Here is a 10,439-nt window from a genome sequence, read left to right as displayed (position 1 = left end):
CTCTCTATCTCCAACAATACCTGCCCCACCACCCACCCCCACCAAATAAAATTGATCGCTCGTTTCGGGGCTGTTTGTGGGGACGCTGCCGTGCGCAATTGTCTGCCCCGTTTCGTCCACAAAATACACAGTGACTACACTTTACAGCGTATTGTGGAGAGCTTTGAGATGTCTCGACGGCGTGATAAGGCGAAATATCAAACGATAGGTCGGAGGATTAGGGGGTACTGGGCAAAGGCAGGAAATTGAACTTGGAAGAACAGATCAGCCGTGTTCTTTATAGGATGGCAGGACTTGCTCGAGGGCCTGAACGGCCTCTCCCCCTTTCATTCCTATGTTTCTCTATTTCTGTGTTTCTTGTTTTATTCCCTCCCCGAGGAGGCAATCGAATAGCCAGCACTGGGAGCGAGATGGATAATTGCGTAGAGTTACACAGAACATACAGCAGAGAAACAGGCCATTTGGCCTCACTGGTCTATGCCGGTGTTTATGCTCCAAATGAGCCTCCTCCTGCCCTCCCTCGACCAACCCAACCAGCGTAACCTTCTACTCCTTTCTCGCTCGTGTACCTATCCAGCTTCCCCTTAAATACACCTGTGCTATTCACCTCATTACTCCTTTCGTAGCAAAGTTCCACACTCCCACCACTCTCCGTGTTAAGAAGCTTCTCCCTGAGTTCCCTATTTGATCGATCGATAGGCGAACACAAATTATAACACCGGTAATACTCCGAGTAATAACCCTCACGTCCGATAGACCACCTTTCAAGTCGGGAGGACGCCTCGAAGCGCCTCACAGGATTTACAATAAAGCTGTGCATTTTGTCGCAGGCGACGCGTGTCCAGCAAAGGCCCACGAACAGCGAGAATGGGATCCTTAACGTCCGCCCGAACAAGCAGACGGGACACGCGGTTTAATGTCTCATCCGAACTCCGACAAAGAAACACCCCACCGCCCCACACCCCCACTCCCTCCGGCCCCGAACTGGAGCATCGGGGTAGACTCTGTGAGTTCAAGTCCCGACGTGAGGATTGAACCCACGACCGTCCGACTTGGAGGTGCGAGTGCCACCGCTGAGCCAGGCTGACACAGATAAAGGGCTTCGCTGTACGATGGAGGCTTTTCGAGACGAAATCCATAATAGATGAACAATGAGCTGCTTCGAGCTGTTCTTTTTAAATGTGACTTCGCTCATTCTAATGGTACAGTAATTCCTTTGGCGAGAAAATGAGTCGTTCGTACCAAGGCCTTCGTGTATACAGCAGGAAATGTAAAGATAAATGATGAAGTATTATTGCCAAATCCAGCCCTGAGCTGGCCGCTGGCACTGATTCGCTTCTTCGGTCGACGAGGCAGGAGTCTTGAGCTCTGGAGGGGCTTTGCGGTTTCAGACTGGATGCTCAGCGGAAAGGGTTTTCAGGAGTGCAGTCCGCGCCGTTCGATGACGCCTTCTTCCCACCAGAAAAGGGCTACGAAGTACCGCAAACTTACCGTCTCTTCGGGTTGGGACTTGTTATGAAAAGTCGTGACGGCAATCTGTTCGATACGCCGCCTGCACTCGCCTCGCAATCGAGAGAACCCGGGTTTGATTACCTGGCGGGACAAAACAACAACAACAACAACACGATTGCGTTTATAGAGCGCCTTTCACGTCGGGAGGACGTCCCAAGGCGCTGGACAGTTGGGTCAGGACCCGAGCAGTGGGGGAAATGGTCAGGGTGAGGGGAGGGAAGGGAGGGAGCGAGGAGGGGGTAGAGAGTCGAGAGGGGAGCTGAAGGCTGAAGGTCAAAGTGAAAGGTCTTGAGACCGGCCTTGAAGGAGGAAAGGGAGGAAGCGGCGAAGGCACTGGGGGATAGAGTTCCAGAGCCTCGGGGCTGAGAGGCTGAAGGCCCGGCCACCGATGGTAGGGCGGTTAGGGCGGGGGATGTGGAGCAGACCTGAGGCGAATTTCTTTAACTCCAAACGCCCTCTGTGTACCCATCAGCATGTAGGAACCTGGTTGTTAGTCGATGGGTGGATCGCTTTTCCAGGGGTAATAATCCCTTCAAAATAAGGGATTATTTTGAATAATCCCTTATTTTGGGTCGCTCAATCCACGACTGTTTGTGGGGACGCTGCTGTGAGCAATTGGCTGCCGCGTTTCACCCACAAAATATACAGTCAATTCACTTTACAGTATAGTCTCTGAAGCTCCTTGAGACGTCTCAACGACATGAACAGGCGCAAGGATTATCACACTCAAGGATTATTGTTATTCTTAAGTAAAATTCAGAACCAGACTTTTAGATGCACGAAGAACGAGAGGTTCACAGGGCTCAGAGTTGTAAACGGGGCAATTTCAGGGCAGATACCAAGGAAGTACGTCGTTACCCAGAGGGTAATTAACGACTGGAACAGACCAGGACAGCTGGATGCTGCGATGGGAGGAAAGGAAGAGTGGGCATTATAGAATCATACCATCATACAGCACAGAAGGAGGTCATTCGGCTCATCGAGTCTGTGTCCCAAATCAATCCCACTCCCCCGCGCTCTACCCATAGCCCTGCAAACTTGTCCTCCCCAAATAATTAGCCACTTCTCTCTTAAAACTTGTTATCGAGTCGGCTTCCACCGGCCTTTCAGGCAACGCATTTCCAGATCCCAACGACTCGGATCTGGACAATTCCGGAACGATGAGCTCGAATGAACTTGAATCCACTTTCCTTCTCGAACGGCAAATCGCGATCTTGGAGAATAACGTTTTAATGCAAATTTATTGCAAACGAGAGGGTGGGGGGTGGTGGGGGGGGGGGGGTGAAAAAACCTGTTCTTCTGACTCATTGAACGAAACTGAGAAATCACGAGTGTCGGAAAGAAAACAGGAAGCTGCTGAATAAAAGAGAGTGATTCACACACAAGGAAAAGGCACCAGACAAAGGGAATATATTCCGCAGCCATAGCAACTGCAGCGAGAGAAATTGCACCTTTTTTTTTAAAAAAAGAAATATATATTTTCCTCTCCAATTTCCACTTCTCTCCCGAGGACCAACATTTCAACAACAGCCCTTTTCCGGTGGTAATAAATAATAGTCCTTGCATTTGATCCCAGTGCTTTATCGCGTCGTTGAGACGTCTCAAATTGCTTCACAGGATACACAATAAAATGGATTGACTGTGTGTTTTGGGGGCGAAACGCGGAAGCCAATTGCGCACAGCAGCGTCCCCACAAACGGCCGTGGATTGAGCGACCCAATTATACATATTTCTTGAGAGGATTATTACTCCGGAAAAGCAATCCGCCAGTCGACTAACAATCTGGTTCCTACTTACTGCCGAGTAAACAGAATGCCGATTACTCTGGTCGCTCGATCCCCGACTGTTTGTGGGGGACGCTGCTGTGCGCCATTGGCTGCCGAGTTTCGCCCACGAAGCGTACGGTCGATTCACTTTACCGTATATCCCGTGAAGCGCCCTGAGCCGTTTCGAAGACGTGATAAGGCGCCGTATCAAGTGGAAGCAGTATTATTTTTATTTTTGTTACTCACGGGGTCCAATCTCTCTCTCTTTTTCTTTGTTTCTAGAGGGATCAGGCGCTGAAGCTCATAAGAGAGCTAGAGATAATCTTTCCACCTCACAGAGTTTTAATAGCTCACTTAATCCCGTCTGTTCTCCCGACTTGCCCTGAATCAAGGGCGTTTTAGTCGCTCTTGTTTTCAGGCCAAGCAAAAGTACTCAGGCGCTCGAATCCGGAGCAAAATACCGCATTGTGATTTTATATACGGACAAGTGGTTATTACGGTGACATAAGCTTCTCAACGACAATCTTACTGTTATTGCAGGCAATTAGTGCAGATAGAGGTTATTCCACAAGGCAACACTGTGCTGTAAATCTTGCTGTAAGGGAAACCAATACGCAATTTATTTCTTTGCCGAATTAATAATAATATAATAATAGTAGTAATAATCCTTGCATTTGATATAAAGCATCTTTTCGCGACTTTGAGACGTCTCAAAGCGCTTCACGGAATATAGTGTAAAGTGAATTGACTGTATATATTCGTGGGCGAAGTTAAGGTTAAATCCCACTCAGGGATGTGCGAGAGTCACTCGAGGAGCCTCAACTTTTCCGATGGGAGTCACTGTTGGGGAAAGGCTCCGATGGATGTTGACCCTATTTCCGTTTCCCTCTTTCCGCAATTGCAGCTCCAAGTGCAAAATGCACAGTCACTCCACTCCACTCCACAGCACGTTCAGTGAAGCGCTTTGTGACGTCTCGATGACGTGAATCCCAGGGTTAACAGGGAAGAATCCTTACTCCCAAAGTGCGCAGGGAAGAGTGTGAGATTTGGAGCCGTCTTTGACTGCTTTTAGAGCCCTCGCTCTCTGTCTCAGATGCTCTCACACTCTTTCTATCTGGAGTCTGTAGCCTAGTGGTTAGAGCGCTCGCCTCGCAAGCGAGAGGACCCGGGTTCGATTCCCGGGCGGGCGGGCAAAACGTTGGGCAAGTTTCCTCACTCCACACACACACACGGCTCTGTTTACCCGGCAGTAAGTAGGAACCCAGTTGTTAGTCGATTGGCGGATCGCTTTCTGGGGGTAACCATCCCTTCGAAAAAAATAAAATAAATTGTTCACTCAATCCACGGCTGTTTGTGTGGACGCTGCTGTGCGCAATTGGCTGCCGCGTTTCGTCCACAAAACATACAGTCAATTCACTTTACAGTATATTCCGTGAAGCGCTTTGAGGCGTCTCGAAGACGTGATGAGGCGCTGTATGAAATGCGAGGATTATTATTATTCTTCTTATTATTATTTACTGAAAGCTTCCCACATACGCAATCCCATTCTGTACAGGTTTACGTTTTAAAGCAGATTAAAGGTTCGCGTCTAAAGCAGATACAGAGAGGGCAGTCTCCTCGCGTCGCTCCGGATCTCAGTTGTCGAGACGTTAGTCGTTAGGAGCTCTGTGAGGATGGGTGACCTTGAAGAAAACCGTCTGGTTTTCGCGGGATCGTTCGCTGATTGAACTCCTTTTCAGATCAGAAACAATATTACAGCCGCAAAGCCGCTCAATAGGGCCGCCACAGTTCTAAGGTTAGGTGCATCGCAGAGAGTAAACGGCAGGCAGGAAGCAATAGCATGTAAATAATCTCGTCAGGGGGCTCAACTCGAGCTATAAATCACAGCAGGAGATACATCCACTGAGTCGTGCAGTTTTAAATTGCCGTTGAACCGGCGAGCTCATTACTGTACGATATTGAACCAAAGGAAACCTGATGAAAAGAAAAAAAAAAGCAATAAACTAATCTAACGGGTTCTCCTCCCGTCTCTGCACGGTTCCCCCCAATTCCCTTCACCTCGCTCCCTCCCTCCCTCCCTCCCTCGCCTCCTTCAAGGCACGTCTCAAAACCTTCCTCTTCGACGGTGCCTTCGGTCACCCCTCCTAACCCTCTACCTTCCCTGCCCTCCACCCTCCTTGATCCTAAGCCCCCCACCGCCCCCAAGCTCGGGTCCAAATCCCTGACTGTCCAGCGCCTTGGGACGTCCTCCCGACGTGAAAAGCACTGTGCAAATGGAATTTTGTATTGTATTGTTTATCAGCCCATCGCCAGTCTTGAGGTACAACCTTTCACAGATGCACTTTTTGTCCAAACCTTTTTGCCTCGAGAGTACCGGTTGGGTCGTATCTGTCAGACCCTGGGTCAGACTCCATTTGCTTCGAGTTTTCTTGACAGCCCACGATTTGGCGTTAAATAAATGTGACTAATCTGACACATCCGCCATTTCCTGGTTGCCGCGTAATATTTCTACCTGAACGATCTCTTCAGAGACCCATCTGGTCTTTAATGTTCGAGCGACTGCATATAAATATATAGATATAGCTGCAATATTTTAATGATTTCGATTCCCCCTCCACAATCCACCTTCCTATTTGCGTCAAGCACTCCCTTTAGTTAACCTCTGATGGATTAACAGTCCTCGTTAGTGCTCAGTGTCTTCTATCCTTTAAAGCACTGCTCGAGAGCCGAACTGCCTCTGTTTTAATGACGTGAGGAATAAGAAGAATTCTGTCTCTTTCTCTCCTCGATGCTGCCCGGTTTGGGGGTAGGGGGGGGGAGGGAAAGGGGGACAGAAACCTGCTGTTTCCTTTCGATTCCCGGGGTGGGGGGGGGGGGGGTCAGGGCGAAACCTTGGGCGAGTTTCCTTACTCCATACACTTTCTGTTTATCCAGCGGTAAACAGGGACCCGCTGTGAGTCGATAGACAGATAATAATGTCTCCCCCAAAAAATGACAATAGCAGTGTGATCGCTTAATCCACGACTGTTTGTGGGGACGTCGCTGCGCGCAATCGGCTTCCGCGTTTCGCCCGCAAAGTACACGGTCACTCCACTTTACAGTGTGTCCTGGGAAGCGCTTTGAAACGTCTCGACGACGTGATGAGGCGCTGTACCAATGCAAGGCTTTATTTTACTATTATTTCAGCCAACTATTGACGTTCAGGTGGATGTTAAGCGAAAGGAGTTTAGCCCCAGCGTTGTGGCCAACGTTACCGCATTAACCAGTCACTCCATGGCTGTTTGTGGGACATCGTCACTGTGCGCAAATTGGCTGCCACGTTCCGCCCACAAAATATACCCGGTCATTGCGCTCTACACAGGATACACATGCGCTGTATCAAATGCAAGGATTATCATTATAATATTATTATTATTTAATTTGGACGGTGTGTATCGACAGACTGGAGGCACAGGAGTGGATTCTTATCGGCCCCACGCAGATCTGACCGTAGCAATCGATTTCACGCACGATGGACGGATTACGGGGGAAAACTTTGGCCGTTGAGGTCTGGGTGGTTGAGGGTTAGGGACAGTGCTGCCCGCTGGAGACTGGACGAAACCCACCCAAGTTTCGCTGTTCAGCTTCGGGTTTGAAGGCAACGGAACGGGACGAGGCAGGAGACGTGGATTGAACCACTCAGTATTCACAGCCCCGTATCGAGATGTTTAATCGGCCGGAAGCGCTTTTAGTTTGCAGTGGCTCGTTCCCTCGGCAACCCATTGGCGCCCGCTTCTTAAGCCGAGGGCAAAGCCCTGAAATTCTCGCAGTCTCAGCCTTAACGCCGAGAAGAAATCGCCTTTCCTTTCACGTCGGGAGGACGTCCCAAGGCCCTGTGAAGCGTTTGGGAGGTCCTCCGGATGTGAAAGGCGTTGTACGAAATGCAAGGATCATTCTAATAATTGCTGTTGCGTTTAAAAAAAATTCTTTTCAACCAGAAGTCATTTGTTTTTGGCTTCACAGCACCACCTGCAGATGACTGGTTCACATTGCCACTGAAAAAAAATAACACGGTGGGGCCGACTTTTCGTCTGCAACTGAAGCTCACTGCAATATATTGAATATATTGAAGCAACATATTCCACGCAACCTTTGAAATTAGCCGAGAGCCCAAAAGTAGCGTCTCCTCAATTGAGAGTTAATTCATAATTATACAGTCAATTGGCTTTACAGTATCGGCTGTGAAGCGCTTTGAGACGTCTCGGAGACGTGATAAGGCGCTGTATCGAATGCGAGGACTATTATTAGTAATAAGTATAGTAGTAGTATAATTACAAATGACGACTGACTATTTTTTTTAGGTCGGCCAAATGTCTGACCCAAACCCATAACTTTGTGCCCAAACCAGACCCGTATTCCACATAAGAATGCCATCTTCACATGGATATATCCCTGTGTCTGGAGAAAAAGATGCAGTCCTAATCACCCTTGCATTGGATATTGACTTCAGTGCCTTTCGCTTCAGCAGGCCATCTCCTCCTTCACACGGTGTAACGCAAAATGTAGTGACCGTGTGTCTTGCAGACAATTTGCACACAGCTACGTCCCACAAAAAACAGCCACGAAGAGGCGGGTAGTTTGGTCAGGACACTGGGAGATACTCCGCACTCTTGGTTAAAGTCAGCAGGACGGCGCCTCTGACAATTCTGCTCCTCCCCCCCCAGCATTGCACCTGAGTGCTCTGTCCAGCCCAGATAAACGTTTGCATCCTGTAGCTCAGTGATGAGAGCACTCACCTCACGAGCGAGAGGACCCGGGTTCGATTCCCGGGCAGGGTGAAACGTTGAGCAGGTTTCCTTACTCCGCACGCGCCTCTGTTTACCCAGCGGTAAGTAGGAAACCCGGTTGTTAGTCGATTGTCGGATCGCTTTATTCCAGAGGTAATAATTCGTTCAAAAAAATTATCATAATACATCGGTCGCTTCAATCCACGGCTGTTTGCGGGGACGCTGCTGCGCGCAATTGGCTGCCGCCGCGTTTTGCCCACAAAACACAGTCAATTCGCTTTACAGTGTATCCCTGTGAAGCGCTTTGAGACGTCGCGAAGACCTGATAAGGCGCTGTGTCAAATTAAAACAAGTTTTAAACAAATTGAGGGGTTTTGAACCCGCAACCTTCTGATTCAGAGGCAAGAGCGCTAACCCCCCCCCTTGGATGAACCCTTTTCTTGGGGCTTTGTACGGGTCCACTTTGGTTGGAAACTTTTTTTTTGCGGCTTCGGAGAAAACAGCAGAGCTGAAGCGGCTTTCCAGGTCGCTGAAGCACAAGCTGAGATTTTTTTTTCAGGATAATGAAGACAGAATTGTAACGCCAGCCTTTCGCCTTGAATTGCAAGGGAGGGTTACAGAGGAGTCAATTGCCTGCTTAACTCAACAGGCAAAGTGATGAAGGTTCGCCCTGTGAGGAAGGCTGTTTTTATCGGCGCTCCTCGTCTGCGACCTCGTCCGCCACTACACTTCTCCGCGCAGTCCCCTGTGCGTACAGCTGATGTCTCCCCCTCTCTCTCTTTCTCTCTCTCTCGCCCCTCCAATCCATCGAACCCGGGTCCTCTCGCTTGCGAGGCGAGTGCTCTAACCACCGAGCTGCGGGACTCCATTGCATTGGAGTTCCCTCTTGGATTGCCAACGTGGAGGCTTTAAACCCACAGCCTTCGGACTCGGTCCTTTCTTTCTGCATTGCAAAGAGTGGAAGCAGTCCTATTTATCAGTTAGGCTGGAGGAAACATCAGTGTTTGCTGGTGCCTCTGGTTATTGGCAGCAAACATATTCATTTCAATCAAGCCAATTTACCATCAAGGAAGTTTCTGAGCGGGTTGCCGCAGCACCGTAGGAGCTTTTTGTTGGGAGAGATATCCCGAGGCATCCTTCAGGACAAAGTTTGACAGCTTCATGGGGGCGCAATCGAAAATAAATCAGGTTAAGCAGTTAATGAGTTTCTCCGCAATTGTGTAATGTGCTTTTCATTCCAACTCTTGTTGTATTGTGGAAGATGTATTAACTGTAAATGATGATGGATGATCTGAAGTGCACAGCGTTGAGTAATTTATAATCTACAGTGGGATGTTTTTTATGCAGTCAAATTGCTATAATGGCATCAAAATGTGGCGCTGTCAGCAGTTGTCTTGCACATGATAAGAAGAATAATTCTCGCGTCTGGTCCGGTGTCTTTCACGTGCGAGAGGACATCTCGAAACATGTGCGGCCGCTGAGATATTGGGCCCGAGACAAGCAGACTGCAGCGAGCGTGAGGTTGGCCTGCGTATCGAATACCCGTCACGTGGGTGAATTGAGCGGATCGCAGTCGTTCCTACCCATTCCACTGAGAGACATATTCCCCATCCCACAGCCTGTCTCTCCATCCGACATGTGTACGTTTCCTAGTATGACTATTTTTTGGGAACAAGTCCCATCTCCCTCGATGCCAGCCCCAATACATTATATCTGGATGCATTGGATGAGCCGGGGTGCGAGCCAACAGCCTTTCCTACCCCGTCTCCTCCCACTCTTTCAAGAGGGACAGGTTGGGTGAGTCTGATGTGCGATGAATGCCAAAGGGATGTCTGCTTTGAATGTAGGATCAGATGGACAGATGCAGCAAGTGGCGCTCCATGTTAGATACCGAGAGAAACCTCTAGTGAGGTTGTGTGTGGAGTCCTGTAGCGTAGTGGGTTAGAGCGCTCACCTCCCAAGCGAGAGGAACCGGGTTCGATTCCCGGGCGGGTCAGGTCAGGGCGAAACCTTAGTCAAGTTTCCTTACTCCACACACGCACGCACACACACACACACACACACGCACACACACGCCTCTGTTTACCCAGCGGCAAGTAGGAACCCCGTTGTCAGTCAATTCACGTGTCGCTTTCCAGCTGTAATAATTTCTCGAGCAAGAAACGTGGTCACTCAAATCCACTGACCTGCGCAAACTTGTCTGTCGCCCACAAAATATACAGTCACTCCACTTTGCAGTATGGTTCTGTGAAGCGCTTTGAGACGGCTCAGGGACGTGATAAGGCGCTGTATCGAAAGCAAGGTTTAAGATGATTATTATTATTATTCCAAGTCCCTGTTATGGTAGCAGATGGTTCTGGTCTGTTGAGCCACACGTTTTTACACAGCTCCATCT

The sequence above is a fragment of the Callorhinchus milii genome, unplaced genomic scaffold (assembly GCF_018977255.1).
Source record: "Callorhinchus milii isolate IMCB2004 unplaced genomic scaffold, IMCB_Cmil_1.0 Scaffold6, whole genome shotgun sequence".
In the NCBI taxonomy this organism is placed as follows: domain Eukaryota; kingdom Metazoa; phylum Chordata; class Chondrichthyes; order Chimaeriformes; family Callorhinchidae; genus Callorhinchus; species Callorhinchus milii.
Note: the sequence above shows the minus strand (reverse complement) of the source record.